The 18,609-nt window shown below is 38.3% G+C and overlaps 1 protein-coding gene across 46 annotated transcripts in view; it reads left to right on the top strand.

Annotated features, from left to right (window-relative positions):
* The window catches only part of LOC136837145 (1-phosphatidylinositol 4,5-bisphosphate phosphodiesterase delta-4-like), a 377,469-nt gene that overhangs the window by 121,510 nt on the left and 237,350 nt on the right, over nt 1-18,609 (top strand). For 2 of the 46 annotated variants that reach the window (XM_067101802.1, XM_067101790.1), the window contains exon 2: nt 10,861-11,127. The exons of the other annotated variants lie outside the window; for them this stretch is intronic. The gene's annotated coding sequence lies outside the window, so the exon portion shown is untranslated. The remainder of the gene's footprint in view (nt 1-10,860; nt 11,128-18,609) is intronic. 46 annotated transcript variants of the gene reach the window in all.

The raw sequence follows: 18,609 nt of genomic DNA, 5'->3' as shown, positions 1-18,609 counted from the left end.
TTTTTTCCAGAGTTTAGTCAAGTATTCCCGTGAACGAACACTTTTGTTCTGCCCAGTTTAAGCATTGCATCTTCGTCGTATCAGAGTTACTATAACCTGGTTATGACGGTCGGACATTTAGCCATAACATTCATGTTTATGATCTCTATATGCAAATGATCCTTTTGTCTTCTTTGAATATACAGTTGAATTCTTACCAAGTATGGAAAGAGAACTTTTTCAGTATACATGACATGTTATCATCATAACAAAATATTAATTATCATCATATCAGAAGAATTTGCGAAAGCAAGCAAGGAAAATGATCTTTGTGAAAATTCTATATTATATATTATATATATATATATATATATATATATATATATATATATATATATATATATATATATATATATATATATATATATATATATATATATATATATATATATATAGGCAAATGCCATGAAGGAAAAGTGGAACAATGGAGTAGTTGCAAGGCCTTTCAACAAAAGGGGCCTTTACTAGAGTCTGCTAGCAACCACTCCATTGTTTTACTTTCCCTTCATGGCATTTGCCTTTATTTATATATATTCTTCACTCTCCATATCTACGTAATTAAGTTATACATGCACACACACACACACACACACACACACACACACACACACACATATATATATATATATATATATATATATATATATATATATATACACATAAATTATTTTCCTTGCTTGCTTCAAAGAAAATGACTAATGCTTATGGAGGCCAAGGTGGGAATGTTTGATGGGATTGTTGACAGAACCCTCCTTTATGGTAGTGGAGTGTGGATGTTCAATGGGAATGAAAATAAAAAGGTTGAGGCTAATGAGATGAACTGTTTACTTAGGATATGCAGTCGTAAGAAGAATGAATAGAGCGAAGAAAGAGATGATACCTATTAGTTAATAAGTTAGCGTATGTGAAACAATGGATCAGCCTTCTCTTAGATGATGGTTCGGTCAGTATTAGAATGTGAGACTCACATTAGTGTGATCAAGCGCTGTCTCTGAAATCGTCAGACTACATCGTATTAAGCAGACGCCTCACATAACGAATGTTTGTATTTGGATATCGACGTCTTGCACTTTTTTATTGTATAAAACTGTAGCGCCGCTATTCGTGATGTGTATTTCTGTAGCTATTTACTCAGGTGTCGCTGACCATTGGCGTTGTGCGCTAATTGACAGCATGAATCGGTCAGTCGTGGTTCATTGTATTCACACAAATAGATGTAACGTCAGGTTCATAGAATGTATGAAAATAAGAGTGATGTCATGTGGAGCATGACAGTCGTCGTTATCAGCAACTCTACGTTTAGCTGGTGGTGACGCGGCAGTGTGTGATGGGTGAGTCAGTGGCTGCTCTCTTCTCTTCTCTTCTCTTCTCTTCTCTTTTCTGAGTCATGGATCGGTTGGCGATTATCAGATGCCTTTGCAAAGCCTTGAAGTCTTAGGATATCGCATTGCTCTGGCGTGCTGACACATAGGTTTCCACGTGTAAATTTTCCTCAGTTCTTGAAGGCGAGTTTTAGTTTTCTGTAAAAGAAAACTATTGAGATGGGATGGATGTGTCTGTCCGTCCGCACTTTTTCTGTCCGCCCTCAGATCTTAAAAACTACTGAGGCTAAAGGGCTGCAAATTGGTACGTTGATCAGCCACCCTCCAGTCATCAAACATACCAAATTGCCGTCTCTAGCCTCAATAGTTTTTTTAATTTTATTTAAAGTTAAATTTAGCCATGATCGTGCGTCTGGCATCGCTATAGGTGCCAAACAACACAGGCCACCACCGGGGCGTGGTTAAAGTTTCATGGGCCGCGGCTATTAGTTTCATGGGCCACGTACAGAAAACTCGATTATGCCGAAGAAACTTCGGCGCATTTGTTACTTGTTAGCATTGTAATCGTTACAATAATCTTGCAAATTATTGTAATGTTTAATTAATGTTTTTGCTTATCTCTGTACCTTCTTGTTTATTCTTTTACAAGGATTTCATATGTTTTATTAGCAATGGTTTTAGCAAAAAAAAAAAAAAAAATTTGGCTTGATTGAGTGTCACAGGTGAGTGGCGTCCCGGACTACCTGTGGCTAATGTTTAGTCCTCTGGTGGAATGACGTCACATCCAAGAGAAAGGAAAGCGCGCTCTTGTAATACAGTAGAACTGAGTGATGTCACCTGAAGCCTTTCCTGTACCCTTTATGCCATCCTTCCGTTGGATGTGATGTCACTCTGTAAACAGACAAGTAGTTTTTGAATGTCGTAATTATGTCCATTAAACAGACGCCAAATAAGCCTTTGCAATTACATGGTAATTGGAGACCCGATGAGAAAGAGCCGTAAGAGAAAGTTGTTGAGGAATCCAAAGGGACACTTTCTGGAAGGAAGGATCTGCTCCTCCTGTTCTACCTGACACTGAACTCTATTATTTAGATAGTTTTAGGAGGAAATGTTATTGTAAGTTCCTTTCTTATGGGCATCTGTATTTTAAGACGTTTGTTTCTCTACCATCTGACTTTCCAACCTCTCCTAACAACTGAATCACAGTGCAACTGCTTTGAGGTTTTCCTCCTGTTACTTAACCTTTCAAACCTACTTACTGTCAATTTCCCTTTCAGCGCTGAGTGACCTCATACGTCCCATCGCTTGCCTTTGGCCTAAAATTTATGCTCCAATTCCAATTCCAAGACGTTTCTCTAATTTCTTACATTTCTCCTCATCTTCAGGGCAAAAACTGTGAAAAAAATTATGATTGTTGCTATATTGTTCCATTTATTATCTTATGCTGACAGCTGTTTCAGCCAGTAACTGATAATTTTCATAGGGGCTAGTTAGTTTTCTGTAAAAGAAAACTATTGAGATGGCTGTGTCTGTCCGTCCGCACCTTTTCTGTCCTCCCTCAGATCTCAAAAACTACTGAGGCTAGAGGGCTGCAAATTGGTATGTTGATCATCCACCCTCCAATCATCAAACATACCAAATTGCAGCCCTCTAGCCTCAGTAGTTTTTATTTTACTTAAGGTTAAAGTTAGCCGTAATCATACGTCTAGCACTGCTATGGGTACCGACAATACAGGCCACCACCGGGCCGTGGCTGAAAGTTTCATGGGCCGCGATAAGAGTTTCATGGGCCGTGTTGGAGAGTTTCATACAGCATTATACGCTGTACAGAAAACTCGATTTCGTTGAAGAAACTTCGGCGCATTTTTTACTTGTTTTGTAATGTAAATAAATGCTATTGCAATTAAGATTTAAAGATTAAACAAGAATATAAGTAAAAAGTGATAATTAACAAAGAAGTTTGATTCAGACTGATTGGGGATGATTTCCTGCAAAGCTTTTGGCTCCTGAGAAAGTTCTGATAGTTTGCAGAAGAATTTTTTATGCAGGAGGGAAGAATAACCTGACGGCACTTTGTTACTCATTGTGGTCGATCTCCTGCGATGCAGTACGCGCAGTTTGAGCAACCACATGCTCATATAGCGATCCTCCCGGCAACAACCAGGTTGAGGCAGCTGGTGACTGCAATACTCTCTCATATGTTGCCCTCAGTGCTAAACAGACAATAATGCTCTTGCCAGGCCCATCTGCACATTTTTGTGGTAAATTGTAATTTTCCTGTCACTTCTCTAGCATTCTGGGTTCACATGTGGAACTTATCTGTTTTCTTCCTTATGCTCTCATACCAAGTTGATGGAGTATCCATTGTTTGTCAACTCTGCCTCATTTGTTCCAGTCCTGTATAGACTGCTTTCCAGATACTATAGTGAGAGAAGGCCCTTCTGATATAGGTGCTTGCATGAGTCTTGGCATTCTCCGTACATTAAGGAAGCATCCGAGATTTATAGATTTTGTGTAGATGGATGAGATAGCCTATACTATTTGCTTTCTCTTGATGAGGAAGCAAAGAGAGAAAAGTTCGTCTTTTTGCTGGCCTTAGTTGTTAAGTTGAGGACTGAATTAGCTTTCAGGGTGTCTGCCAGCTTTTATTACTACTTCTGCACCTTTGGTGGCAATGATGCCATCCATGTATCCGGCATACATTCTTGGCTTTGGGTAACTACTGAAGATCATGCCTTCCATGGTGGCTATGTACATGTTAGCATAAAAAAAACTCCAAGGGTGGGGGGTTGTTTCCATTGCTACGCCCTCCACTTGTTGGAAAAGTTCTGCTCAGTGGGTGGGAGGAAAGGGGTCACCATTATGCATGTCATGGGTATCTCCTTCAACACTTTTTTGTAACCTAGTAGTTCAAATGCTCGCCTCATCAACGGGAACTTTCGATTATCAGGTAATACAGACTAATTTGGATAAATCTGGATAACGTTTATTAAAACAATGGTACACCAGTCTACTTCAGCAGTCAGCAAAGGATCTGGTAGTTATTTGGCTACTATGAGTAGCAATCTTAGGGGAGAAGAGCATGGGACTAGCACCCTCATTCCTAGAGAACATACTAGTTGAGAACCAGAAGATTAACACTGTCCAGAGTTCCTTAAGGAGAAAATGTGTGTATATATATATATATATATATATATATATATATATATATATATATATATATATATATATATATATATATATATATATATAATAATGTATATGTTTGAAATAAATCACGAAAAGGTAGAAACGTGTTGAATATACGATCAAAGTTACAGCCACGAAGGAAAAGTGAAACAATGAGATCCTAAGTATTTTCGTCTTATTACCAGCAACTAAAAATATATAGATACAAGGGCGTATATATTTGGTGGGTGTGATTTCCCAACCTTTTTGTATTCCCTTAGGACTTATACCCACCATATATAGGCCTATATGCCCTTGTCTCTTTATTTCTTTAGTTGCTGTGTGATCAGGTCTTGGTAAAAAGACGAAAGTACTTAGCATCTCATTGTTTCACTTTTCCTTCGTGGCTGTAACTTTGATCATGTGTATATATATCACATGTTTGCTATACAACTGGTCTGGTCAGTACTTGGATGGTAGACCAGGAACTGCCAGAGGCAGTCAGCTCACAAACCCCTTAAACATCTGAGGGAGGGACAGGATGTGGACATGGGACTAGCAACCTCACCATAGCGTCACTTACTAAAGACCAGAAGGGTAACACCATTTGGAGCCTCCTTATTAGGGGAAAGATTTATATATCTTTGTGTGTGTGTGTATTCGTATGTGTGTGTGGTTATTGTTTACACCTTCTTGATCTACCTCCCGAAGCGGGGTATCAGCAGAGAAATTTATGAAAACGTATAACATATTTCACTTAGATGACTACATAGCGATTCATTTATATTGGAAGACTCTAAATTATTTTATTAAATTTGAATTTTAATACGTGTTCAATAATTACCCGTGAGGAATATTAGGTCTTATGATGTTCAGGTTGCACTTGGAGGACTGAAGGATCTGCTGTGGCCTCATCAGGAAAGTTTACAACTTTTCATGTACCCCTTACAACTCGTGCCTTAACTGTAGCCCATATTAATTCATTTTCTCCTTATATTCTGTTCTCCACTCCTCATTTACAGCCACATTTCCCCTTCCTCTCCAACTCTATCTTAACATTACATCAATCAAAGTGCTATTATGTGTACCCTGCACCAAAACGTAATATAATAAGCTCCCAAAAAATTCTCTCATTATTATTCTTTTTTTTTTTATTTCTTAACCATATATACTCACTGTTACCAATGCACCATCATACTTAATGCCCAAGGCACTGGGTAGCTTGCACGCCTCTAGGAGCTTCAAGAATGCTCTGGGTTTTTTTTTCCGGATCCCACAGAAATGTGGAGTGTGAAGAGACTCATCTGCCATTTAGGGAACGTCTCCCACAAATAAATATGTAGGCATGTATATGTGGAACCAGAGAGAGAGAGAGAGAGAGAGAGAGGAGGGGGGGGGAGAAAATTAATAATGTCAGATCTCCCTTTCCCTTTATGAAATCCCAAAAGGTCACCCGTAGGCAGAACTTCCCCCAAAGTTTCGGTGTAATGGCAAAGGTCAAGATGTAATTGCAGAGTAGTGTTTTGTTCTTAGTTTGGGATCGAAGACGCCGATTACTTAGCAGTGATTTCCTTTCGTGTGTACTGTACTGCCTATTGCAAATATTGGAGAGAGCCGATATCGTGATGATGGTCATGTATATTACCAACGGTTTTAGTGCATACAACGATGCTCTGTATAGAAGGCTAATGGGATTTAATATTTAGTTACTTTATTTGACATTTTGTTTACAATTATGTATGGCTATCTGAAGACAATATTGTAAAGCTGAAAGAACACTGGAGTGTAGCCTACCCAGTGCAGTGCCCATAGTTTCTGTCTTCATGAGGGATTTGTCCCGAATGCCAGGGTTGGCACACTGGCTCTTATCGCGATATTGTTCGGGTGCTGCCCACCTCCCCTCCCCTCCCCTCCCCTCCCCTCCCCTCTCCGCTCTTCTTAAATTGCTATCAATCTCTCTTATCTCATCATAGATTCGACTCGAAATTGTTGTCACAGTAAGCCTTAAGGCAATCAGTAATTCCTCGTATCTCTTCACTGGTCCTTGTAAGTAGGCAAATATTTGTTGACGTTCATACTAGCCGTGTTTACATGCTGTAGTGAGTCAGCCTGCCTTGGTGACTGTTGACCCGACTCTTAGGGAAAAACAATATTATATATATATATACTTGTATGTAGTTATGTATGTATGCATGTGTGGGTGTGCGTGCGCGCGCCCTTTATAGTTCTGTGTGTTTAATAACTGAGCTGTGTTCGTTATGTAAAAAAGCCGAAGTGAGCTAATACAGTTGTACATTTAACGAAGACGTTATCTCCTGTTACTCATCACTTCCCGTCCTCATATGAATGAATTCCCAATTCCGACGGACTGAGACACGACCTCGGCTTTTGTTTATTAGAAAGTTAATCTTGCGGGTTTAATGGACTATTTCGCTTTTCACTAAGAAACAAACTGGCATCCAGCAAAGTCCACTTTGAAAATTGCCCCAGGAAATAATTAAACGAAGTGGATTCGTTATTCTGTTAAAAGACTGACCTCCCACAGTCCCAGACACCCAGACGGGTTATCCTCCATCATACCGGAATGTTCGCCTTCTGCAGCAAAATCGGATTTGGAAGCAGTTCGTTTGCTCGCGGTGTATTGTGTCGTACAAATGATGGAAATTTCACAGGCGGATTTACTGTCAGAGGCGTGAACGTTTGCAGGACAAGAAACTTAGGAGTAACCGTCTGAATGGCTAACGGCTTGCCCTTTTATGTTAGACCAATGGAATAACGGATACGGTCATTCTGATATTGTACTGCGACGTTTAAACTCAGAGAGAGAGAGAGAGAGAGAGAGAGAGAGAGAGAGAGAGAGAGAGAGAGAGAGAGAGAGAGAGAGAGAGATTGCTGAAGTTACCAATTCTCCGAAGACCTACATTACTTTTACATCTTAATTGTTAACTGGCCAATTTATATAAATATAGATATAAATATATCCATTATATATATATATATATGTATATATATATGTCCATTATGAGTTTTATATGTATTAGTGAGTTTTTATACACGCTACTATATATATATATATATATATATATATATATATATATATATATATATATATATATATATATATATATATATATATATATATATATATATATATATATTTATATATATATATATATATATATATATATATGTGTGTATGTACACACACACACATATATACATATACATATATATATATATATATATATATATATATATATATATATATATATAAAGTGTATGTATTGAGAATATAGAGCAGTATACATCCTGAGTAAGTATGCAAAACGAACAGTTATTTTTGGAGGCTAAGTCATTTGCAACGAAATTTTTGGGTTTGTAGGTTGCGTTGATCGTGATATGGCCGTCATAAGAAGTAGTTTTCTCGTGAAGAAATGATAAACGAAGCGGATTTTCTAGACGCAGCTCTCTCTGTGTTTGGTGTAAATGTGGATATGAGGAACGAAATGGTTTCATTTTTTATGAACTCGATTTTACGGCGCGCAGTTTCAAGGGGATGATTTGGAGTGGGGGCGAAATGTCCCTCCGCCATGGAAATTTCATGGTCCCGATAATGGCATGGAAGGGAAATTTGACCTTATGCGATGTCATGCCGGGCGTGTCTTATCTCATCTTTCGGTTGAGATGATATATTGAGAGAGAGAGAGAGAGAGAGGCGCCTGGATTTTTTTTTCGTGATAAGATGTGGGAAAAATGAATGCGAAGAACAACTAATTTATTTTTTAAAAACCAGTGTTAAAGAAGGAATTAAAAACATTTCTTTGAATGTTTTGATATAAATAAAATGGAAAAGAAAAAAAAGATATCATGGAAGAACATGTAATCGTGGAGATATCTGGCTCCGCTTCATGTGGTATTAACAAGTTTTGTATTTGTGGCTTCGTTATGTAGCAGTTGAATAAAGTCTCGGGAATAGATTGTGTAGTCCTAAGGAAACGATAAGCCTGGGAAGCACTGGTAAGGGAATGAGATTCTGACCATTAAACATACTGATATCTGCGTTCCAGCTCTTTTCCTTATTCTCTCGGCCGTCTGCAACATGTATGACGAAAGTTTTCCACTTTCTGATTTATAGAATCTTTAATTACAATGTGAAACAGCGCAGACAAAAGTACCAATGTTTGAACAGGCCTCTTTTCTTGTAGTCTGTATTTTCTGACTTTGCTGAAAAGCAGAGCGAGGCCCCACAGCATAGCAGCGGTGAAGAAGCGTTGGTGCCGCCAAGGATCGTTTTATCGATCAACTTCGAATGGAGTTTGGGCACGGAAGTTCGCCGGATGTTCATTTCATTGCCTGTTGACCCACTCCGTTCACTGACGAAAATTGATGTGAAGTGCTCTACAGTAGGCTATGTGGTGTAGTAATAATGTTATATGACCTAAGTGGTGTCTACAGTAGGCAATAATTGTAAGGCACTCCTGCTCCTGCTTCAAGATGTCCATTATGTATCGAGGAGACGTTTTACGTAACACTTTTATCCTGTCCTTTCGGAGTAAAACTTTGACTGGACTGGCGTAAAGGTTACTTGCTAGTATGTTTAACAACAGCCACCTGTTGCATTGATTTTGAAGGACCATGCGATCAATTGTGGATTCTTCGTGAAATGTGAATTGACCAACGGCGGTGAAACGTTTCCCACACTATACGTCTTCTGTCCGCGAAATTGAGCAACAAGAATCTGGTCATCGGGAAAGTAACGTGGGATTCCGTCACTGAAATTCTGCAACCTTGTGTTAAAGAGTGGATCCCTTGGGCTACCAACCTCATCCCTTATCTAAAATGTATACATATCTGAAAAGAGAAATGAAACATCTTATGGTACCACCTCATATTGTCTTCCGATTATGGAAGTTAGGTAAGACGGAGTCTCGCCCCTACTTGAACTAATGACCGACTAGAAAAGCCAAAGGCCGTCGGCGGTTCAGCTCCAGCATCATCCTTAAGGACGAAGGCAGGAGGATATGAACCGTACCCAAGTACCATGACTGTTGTAATAAACGAATGAAGTTGAGTACTTTCTGGAATCACACCCTCTAAGGGAAGAAGAAGCCGCACTTCAGTGCCAAGTGGCTACAGAGTGCCTGCAAACGATAGGTCTCTTTAGGCGTATGAAGCGGCTAATTTGGAAGTTTTTCTCACGGGAAATTCAACCATGATTCATTTGTTGCAAATATGAATGCAGCGGCGACCCTTGAGTAGATTTTTCTTCGGAGAAACTCCTCACCTTCCCTCCCGCCCTCCCTCCCTCCCTCCCTCCCTCCCCCCTAACGCACTTGTGCTTGTAATTCAGAGCATCTTTGATGCTCAATTCCGTTTAATTCCCAGTTTCAGTATCCCTTTTATTACTTTGAAAGGTGAGTTTCAATGGGACGTGTGGATATTATACAGTATATATATATATATATATATATATATATATATATATATATATATATATATATATATATATATATATATATATATATATATATATATATATATATATATATATATATATATATATATATATATATATATATATATATATATATATACTGTATATATACTGATCTAAGATAAGGGCAAAGTATTTGGCTGCCGAAGAACTGAAACAAGGACGTGCAGAGGCTTACACCTTTACTCTAGGCATTGTTCTTGTGGCCATGTACTTTGTAATATATGTGTGTGTGTATTTTATTCGATAAAGGATAAATGGAATTTTGTCTTGTCTGTTTTCACTAATATCCCCTTCCCACATACACACACATATACAGTATATCTATTACACACACACATATAATATATATATATATATATATATATATATATATATATATATATATATATATTATATATATATATATATATATATATACATCATTCTATAATAATATGATCACGATATATATGGTACACATAACATGATCACACGGAACAAGAAAAGAAAATTATAAGATTTCATTAAAAGATAAGTTTTAATTAACGTTTCTGTGGGTTTAAATTATTCTCTCTCTCTCTCTCTCTCTCTCTCTCTCTCTCTCTCTCTCTCTCTCTCTCTCTCTCTCTCTCTCTCTCTCTCAAAGTTGAACTGTTAGACAAAAAACTATATTGGTTACCGTATCACCATCAATGTCTAAAGAATATTAAACTAGTTTGTTGTCGTGACATCGCTTTTAATACTTGGAAAGAAATAAGAAATAGTATTTGAACGTTCATTAAAAAAAATCCTTTAACTTTAGCCAAAGGGAACAAAATTTGTAAAGAATTTAGATTTTTTTTGTTTCCATTAAAGAAAATGCTCAGTTAACATTTGGACACTGGACACGACAGGAAAGCGAAAGTATGAAATGATTTGCACCGGACAAGAGACATTATCATGAACAACCTGAACAAAACTCGGATGAATGCCTTCACACCATTATCTCTGAAATTCTCATCATCATCGTTATGGCTGGTAGTGAGCTTACATTTTCCTGGACAGAGCCAGAAGGCCACGGACTTGCATGACGAGCTCCATCAGAATAGAAAGTCCACGTGTGAAGCAAGGGAGAAATTTAAGGTAGTAAATACTTTATATATTGAATGATAAATGCAGTGGTGCATAAATAATAACATGTTTCTGTAATGAACATGAGTATATTTAATTCTGAAGATGTAATATTAAATAAAGTAAAACATCAAAGGAATGCAAGGAACATATGTTAGGAAAGGAAAGAATAATTGATTTTCACCTTCATGGTTGCGAACTGTAACAGGCAGTGGAAGGCTATGGCAAAAGAACACGATTTGAGAACACTGGTTATATGGTCATGGCCCGCCTAAGGGACCTAAAGGTATAAATTTTGATAATCCAACTTTCAAAAATCTGTACGAATATTCTAATGCAATTGAGAGGGAGGGAGGGAGGGAACGCTGGTCAGCGGCCAACTTCCTTTCAACCGTCAAGCAACAACGCAGGTAACAGATCCACTGTTTTTCTTACTCTGGTTAAAATCGTGTAGAAGCGCAAAGAGGACGCTGCATCTTTATGGCTTTCCAGACTGTGCCCTTGAAAACGGCATGTTTTTCTGTTTGGCGCTGGCCGTCCATATATGGTCCATGCTTGTTAGCAACAAGCAGGCAAATTATTCAGACTCAGAGCGAATTCAACAACACACTCTTTCCACCAATGGACCCTGGAGTCCTGTAGTTCTTCTTCCACTTTTCCTTGTGGTGTTCCTTGGGGAGTCCGCAAAATACACTTCATTGCTTTCTAGAGATATTTTTGACGATTTGTCATTTAGGCAGCACATTTGGTTGTCGATGAAAAATGAAGGTAAACAAGTGTGTCATTCTTAAAAATGTAAAGGCACTCTCGCCAAGGGCTGTTTTTTTCTCTCTCTACGGAAATGTTGAAATTTCCTGAGGCTTTTACAAATCGAGAAGTGACGCATCTAGAAGGATAAAAGGGTTTTCTCTCTGAAATACTCTCGTTACCCTTACTACTACTGTTGTGTCCGATATAGAGCGAGTTGTTACGGAGGCTGTTGACATCTCTTACATATTTAACACTGATTTCTTTTATTTGACTTTTAAGTTTTAGAGTATTGCCCTTGATCAGAAACGCGCTATGCCAGAATAACTGTCAACCCCGGGGTAATAACAAAATCCTAAGTATTGTTGTACAGGAGAAAGTGAAAAAAAACTGTATTGTTATATGTCCTTGTACCCCTGCTACACGTTTTCCCAAGGTTAAAACTGAAGTTTTCATGAAAGAAATTCGTCTTAGATTATTTTGTTCTTTCTCTCTAGTAGCGCCCGGTATATTTCGCATATTATATTATTATTATTATTATTATTATTATTATTATTATTATTATTATTATTATTATGCGCTGTTGTTCAGGATGAAAAAAGGCAGTACTTGCAAGCAGATGAAGTAAAACACACACCTTTTGTCTGTCTCCAGCCATGGCTTCGTTCAAAGCGTTGTTTCTGATGAGATTCCGTCTCATAACTGCAGTAGGAGGAAATTTTACACAGATTTTGGGTGAAATATGTCCACGAAATATTGTTTTATGTCTCTTCCACGATCAGTTGCGTCTTATAAGCGATGTAATATGTATGAGCCTTTTCTCGCCCAGAGGAATATTCCGAAACGCAAATGTGATTCAGTCCTCTTGGGCATCACTGAGCCAACATTAAGGCCACCGTTATTATTATTGACATAAACCATGACGTAGGGTTGCGCTTCACATTCTTACAAAAAAGCAGCATTTCCTTCAAGCTGCAGCATGCAAATCATTCATGTTTTTTAAGACCGGAATTATTTCTTTGGTTTGTTCTCTTAGCATACTAGACAAGGTATTTCCTTATACGAGAGAGAGAGAGAGAGAGAAATTTGTTTTCTTTGTGAGGGGGAACTCGAAGGAAAAAGTTACGGAACAGTCTGAGTTGAAACCAAAACGTGAGAAAGAAGAATATCTAGAGGTTTTCCGGGTAGATAATCAGGAGGAAGGAGCTGTTTCAACGTTCTTTTGTCTCCCCGGGTCATTCCTGGCCAGTCTTGTAGACACTTGGCAAACAGTAATAGTGTTGTCGGTCCTAATACTCGACCTTCTTTTGCTCCGGAAAGCAAATTAGATGGAATTTGTTTGAAATAAAACTGTGTTGCTTCGTGCTATTGTGAGAACAGTTTTTCGGTACCAGACATAAAACTTCGTTTGTTTACGCCACCAAGTGTTGGTTTTCAGTGTTGATTCATTGCTTGTGTGTGTGTGTGTGTGTGTGTGTGTGTCCGTCCGTCGTCATCATGGACAGTAACAGTTTTATGTTCGCGGTAATTGAGTCTGTATGCCTCTGAAAATTTCGTTGACTGTCGACAAAAATTGTGTTCAATTGACCTGGATTCGTACCAAACTCCCGCCCACCGAAATTATTTGACGGATGGTAATGTGGCTCATCCTCCTTTGCGGCTAGTGAACTCAGTTGTCTTTGGCAGTATTGTATTTAGCGGGAACAGGATACTTTTCTGTTTGAAAGAACTATTTGTGAGTCATTTGTAATATAAAGTTTGTGTTTGTGTCGTTTAAAGTGTGTCGTCTAAAGCGGAAGTGCGTGTATGTTTATTATACAAGGCACTGGTCAGTTTTTCGTATACCATTCAGTTCTATCGTGAACCGTTTTGAGTTTATCTCTTCATCTTCTTTTTATCATGTATTTCCCACTCCTTATATTAAGCAAAAAACTTACGCAGAAATCCTTTCCGACCTTAACAAGTGGTGATGGACCTCGACCTTTGTCAATGGGTGATTAGCCTTGTGGAAGACTTCGACTGGCTTTGTGTTTGTTGGTGAATAATATGCAAAAAATGAATTTTGTGTTGACCTTGATTAGTTAGTATTGAACTCCTAAATATCCCCTGTAAATGTGTTGCAGGAATTTTCTGAAGCTTGTCACTGACGACCCCTGTTGTTTGTTGTGACATGAGGCGCTTGAGTTTTGCAGTCATGCAAATACCGTCCATTCAGCCATGGTTGGACACTTCAGACTGCAAAACGTTAAGACACCTATGGACAGACTTTTACTTATTTCCGTGGAAATTTAGAAAGGGGGCCTGAATGTGTTCCATTTAGTCCCCCTGGCGTTTTCCTCTGCTTCTTGCCTGCCTGGCCTCTGTATGCAAACAAAAACTTTGGCCCAAAGCCAGATTGAGGGTCTGTTCCTCGGAAGGGCGTGTCTCCACCCATTGTTTTCGGTTTGTCTTATTTTCGGCAAATCTGGATGAATTTGGTGACAGGCGGGAGATTCCCATTGATGGAGAAAAGCGTCATATTTCATGAAGCAGAGTTTGCCTGTTGGTGTGATTCTGTGCAGGGACTTCCAAGGTCCTTTGGAGTTGTTGTAGGCATAGCCTATCTTGAGTGCTTCGCTGTTTTGAATATTTCACTTCGTTCATGTATGTAATTATTTTTAGTTTAGACGCGCTCCTATGCCACCTTTCAATTTTGTGTGCATGGTGATGGTCATAACCGAGCGCTCTGAGACTCGATACAGTGTTAAAAGTGAGCTCCCGCTTCTCAAGCAAGGAAATTATAAGTGTAGGTCAGTGGTGGGATCAGCCCGACACGTGGTGACATCACATCTATCGATTGGGAGCAAAGGATGAAAATTCTCCCGCCCCTCCCCTCCCCCCCTCTCCCTCCTCCTCCCCCAGACCTCGCGCTCCCCCAGAGTCAGAGCCAGTCCTGCACCACGTTCCCTTTTCCCTTCCGACGATGTATGATTGAATAATGAATTTCCATGCATTGATTACCGCCGTGGGTCAGCATCTCCTATGTCAGGTCCCCTATTTCATTTGGAAGACAGGTTTTGTTTGCTATATGCTTTCAGAAAAGAGAGTAGTGCAGCGGAATGCATTACTGTATTAGGAGTTGCTAGTTCACGGGAAAAAGTCCTGTAATATAAAAATAAGATGAAATAAATGACTATTTTGCAATGGATACCCGACATTTCTAATGGATGACATGTCATACATTCGTATTATTGCCCACCCAATTTACAAGACACTTAGGTAGTTTATTACAATATTTGTTTGCATCTCTCTTTTTTTTTCAAAATGAAACTCATTTAGTAGTACAGCAAATTTCAGTTTCAGTCATCGAATGTACGTTGTACAAGCTAAAATAAAACTAAGAAGGCAATCGTGAGAGATATCTAATTCCTACGGGCGCTGAAAAACGAGTTTGGCGCGCCACGAAGAAGCCAAGAATCTGGAGTCATCGCCCATAATTCTAAGCTTGTTTTTAGGAATTGCATACATCTGCATCTCACTTAATATCCGGAATTAACCTAAAAGTAGCCTTTCTAACCACGTAAGAAGTAAATCTCAGTCGCCTGGATAACCACATCATACTTGTGATGTGATGAGAGATGTGATTTGCAGAACCGACGGAATTCATGAGAGGTTTTATCACAGGTTACATGGAGCCACTTTTGAAGCTACAAACTTTGGTGATTCTTCAGTACTATTTAGAAGGGATTCAGTCCTCTTCACTTTAACCGTTTTTGTCGTTCTGTGTCAAAATTGCTAACTCGATTGTCCTTTCTTATATAAAGTGCTCTCTGTGCAGTTATGCGCAAACATAATGCTCTTACACCCCTTAAAGACAAGCAAACACTCATGCTACAGTTTGCTTGTTAGTTGTTTACGAGCAGCACCTTTGGAGGCATTCAGTATGTGAGTATATGTGTGCGTCCGCCAGTCTCATGGCCAGTGCATACACGTAACAGACTCGAAGGTAGTTCAGATCTTGGTGAACAAATTTAAACATGCATTCACAGACCTACAGTGATTTTAATTCAGTTGTGCTGTGTCCATTTTGAGAGGGAGAGTAAGAGGAGGCCAGAGTAAGCGAAGAAATCGTGTTAAAGAAGTGACTCACACTGAATCACACATGACACTACTGATGCTTCGTGAGCCACGTGACTCGTAAAAAATTTAGATTTGAGTCGAAACGAGTGTCTTGTTAACTGGTGCAAATGATTTTTAGTTACTTATCACCATTCCCGTCCAAACACACGCATAAAAATTCTGTTTTAGGAAGCTCTCCGTTATAAGAGGGACATCATTATATATCACTAGACCAAGTATCTTACGTGTATTTGTGGTTTTCATCTTTGTTTGTATGCTCGTATGCGCGCGCGCGCACACACACACACTCATATATATATATATATATATATATATATATATATATATATATATATATATATATATATATATATATTTATATATATTTATATCTTAATTTAGTTATTTTTTGTAATATGGGAATGTTTGTACCGTATTTTTTGTTGTTTTGATTCTTGATACAAAATATTACAGTTTATCTTTATACAATAATTTTTCCGTATCTTAATCGCTTTTCTTTTAGTTATCTGTGTTTTTGAAAAAAAAAGTGTCCAACCCTTGAGGGAATCCAGATCTTGAATGTCTGCATCTTTGAAGTTAAGTATATCTTAGTTTAACCAGACCACTGAGCTGATTAACAGCTCTCCTAGGGCTGGAGCTGTATATTAACTGACCCCATCTTCACACTCACTGGACTGGCTGTAAGGATTATTTTTTTCTGTAATCTGTTATATCCTTTCATGGTGCTGGCGTCAGAGTTCTGACCTTATCAATTCGTTATCGACAAAGAAGGTTAGTACCCTGGGTTTGCACCGCAGGGACAAATGATGCAGATAGGTAGTAGAAGGTGTAGCCGACGCTCTATCAGTTATTTTAACATGTAACGTTAACCTTGTCATATCATTATAAACGAAGGACAGTGTCCAAGTGCTTACACTCTATGGATGTATGATGCAGATTATGGTATTAGGTGTATTTTATGAATATATGATCGTAATATGAAAATAAAAAAAAATATCTGATCTGTGACAGTTTCAATTAGTCCGGACACATACGCTGACGATGATGCCGACTCCGAAATTATTAAAATAATAATAACTGTTGTTCGCTGAAGCGCACGCACGCTATGAAAACGATAACCTCGCCTGTTGTTCCAGTATCCATACAAAAGCATAAAGCAAGATTGACTTGGCAACAAGTAAAAGCTATAGGCTTCGGAAAATGGAAAATGGTAGTGTTAGAAATAGAAAACAAGACAGTGGTTACAGTTTACCATTGTCTGTCTTTAATCAATGTTGGTATGCATGAAAAAAACAGAAATTGCTGCTCTTGAACAGTGCTGGACTCATACAAGATTAACCAACAGTGCAGTCACTGTAAAATTCAAGAAACGTGAATGCAATTTAAAAATAAAAAATTAACATTAGAAGTTAAAATAGCGCACTTGGAACTCCAACATATTAAAAAAAAATGCTCATAGTAGCATGAGTCTTGAAATGGAGAAACAAATCCATAGTTAAGTATGGATACAAATATATTGAAAAATATTTTAAAATATAATATACTTGTACCCACACATACCCTAACTGTGGATTTGTTTCTCCAATCCAATAACATGATAAAAATGGCCCAGTTATATAGATTAATATTAAACGGCTTTTAAAAGAAAAGATATCAAAATATGAATGTTAATTTTGTGAACAACTGGTAAGCAAGTGGCTGGCATAATCTGGCAAAAACCATAAATTTTGCAAAGAAAGTTTTCTAGAGTAAATATAAGAATAAATCACCGAAATGACTGACTTTACGCGAACTTGACCACAAGCAGCCGTGGGAGTAGAACTAATCTTTCGATACAATTGATACTGCGCAAACTTCACAAGAAAATCTCTGAGAATGTCTGCATCAAAATTCAACAAGTACGCTCCAGGTTAACAATTAATTACGCACCTTCCACGCTGCAAAATTATTGAGTGAATGATTAAACTAGTGACGGAAATGTGAATGCATTAAACACTATAATAGCCATTTCTCCATAACAGCTGTTCCCTAACTGTTTCTTAACCGAAATTCAGGTGAAGTCTTGTAAAGGTTTGAGTGACAAAACAGGCTGTTCCAGTTGCAGTTTTGTTAGTGCCACTTCTTGCATGATTTAAACACATTTGCACACCAACAAGACCGCTACCATTTCCTGCTTACGAGAATTGTACGCTGTCTGTCAAGTTGTTTGTTAATAATGCTGCCGTTTAGAGAGACCGTGAAAAAATGTGTTCTAAGTTCAAAAGGAAATTGCAGTGACCGACATGATAGAGGCAGATTTTGTAAAGCAGTTCATACTAGGAGGACTGATTGTGAACGTCAGTCCCAAGCTAATACAAATATCGCCTACGGTATTTGAATGTGACTACCTCACAGACGAGTGTAGATGGCAGTAGGGATATCAGAATAGTTCACAAAATTTTTAACTACAAGAGTTAGGCCGCACTCATATTTCGGAACGGGAAATAAACAAGTAAAAAATGCAGAGTTTTCTGTACAGCGTATAATGCTGTATGGAACTATCAGCCGCGGCCCATGAAATCTCAGCCGTTGCCCATGAAACTTTCAGCCCTCGGCCCGGTGGTGGCCTGTGATGTTGGCACCTATAGC

The sequence above is a fragment of the Macrobrachium rosenbergii genome, chromosome 58 (genome assembly GCF_040412425.1).
Source record: "Macrobrachium rosenbergii isolate ZJJX-2024 chromosome 58, ASM4041242v1, whole genome shotgun sequence".
Classification (NCBI taxonomy): Eukaryota; Metazoa; Arthropoda; class Malacostraca; order Decapoda; family Palaemonidae; genus Macrobrachium; species Macrobrachium rosenbergii.
Note: the sequence above shows the minus strand (reverse complement) of the source record. Positions and strands in the feature narration are given on the sequence as shown.